Genomic DNA, 991 nt, shown 5'->3' with positions numbered 1-991 from the left:
GCCTCTGCTGCTCGTCTCGTCTCTCGGTGTCCTCGTGCGCGCTCCCGCAGCCGGCGCCGCGAGCCGTGCGCCTCGGAGCCCCGCGGGCGGCGCCGAGCTTCGTGCGCGCCTCCTGCTGCGCCGAGAGCCGCCGAAGGACGGCCGGAGCTGCGGGCGAGGGGAGCGATGGCAGCGGCGGCGGGCGGCTGTGAGCCGCGCCCGGGCGAAGCGCTGAGCCGCGGGGCCTCCGCTCCGCTCGGAAAGCGGCTGGTGCCCGCGGCTGCGGCGCAGCCCGGTAAGAGCCTGCCGGGACGGGGCGTGCTGCGCGCCTGCACGGGGCGTCGGCTGTTGTCTCGTCTCTTTCCTGTGCCTGGCCTTACCTGGGGCTGATGCTCCTGCAGCCCCGTGAGGAGCGAGCAGGGAGCACGAGGCGGCTGCCCCGGGGCCGTCGCTGCTCTCCTAGCGGGATCGGCAGCGTCCCGCTCTCCTATGGGGCCGGGGCCATCCCTGTTCCCCTCGCGGGGCTGCCGTGTGCTGCTTAGAGACAGCAGGGAGAGCTGGCTGGAGATGGGAGCCTTGCAGCAGCTAGGATGTAGGATTCCCCTCAGCTGTTAAGCTGAAGCTCCGGCTTCTCTAAGGAGGGCTCTGTTTTCTGACCTAGCAGCTGCTGGAGGAGTTCTGGAGGTGTCAGAGCTGTGAGGGCAGGCAGTGCAGTGCTGACAGGACAGGAGTGCAGCTGGCAGCAGAGCGGCTGCATGGCAGTGTGGCAGTTAAGGCCCGAAGAACTTCAGCTGGGCTGCGTCCCACTGAGGATGGCTGTGCCCTTGGAAATGAAACACTTTGGAGTCCCTCGCCGAGGGCAAGGTGAACACCGTGCTTCAGGAGCAGCAAGCTGAAGTGAGAGATGTTTCTGATGGCTGCCGTCCTGTGTGGGTCTGCCCAGCAGAGCCTTCCTCAGGGCCGGAGCTGCTCCGAGCCTGGCTGTGCTCTGATGTGCTCCAATAGCCAGGAA

This window comes from Centrocercus urophasianus, unplaced genomic scaffold (genome assembly GCF_019232065.1).
Source record: "Centrocercus urophasianus isolate 14NV4802_14NV808 unplaced genomic scaffold, USGS_Curo_1.0 seq_559, whole genome shotgun sequence".
Classification (NCBI taxonomy): Eukaryota; Metazoa; Chordata; class Aves; order Galliformes; family Phasianidae; genus Centrocercus; species Centrocercus urophasianus.
Note: the sequence above shows the minus strand (reverse complement) of the source record.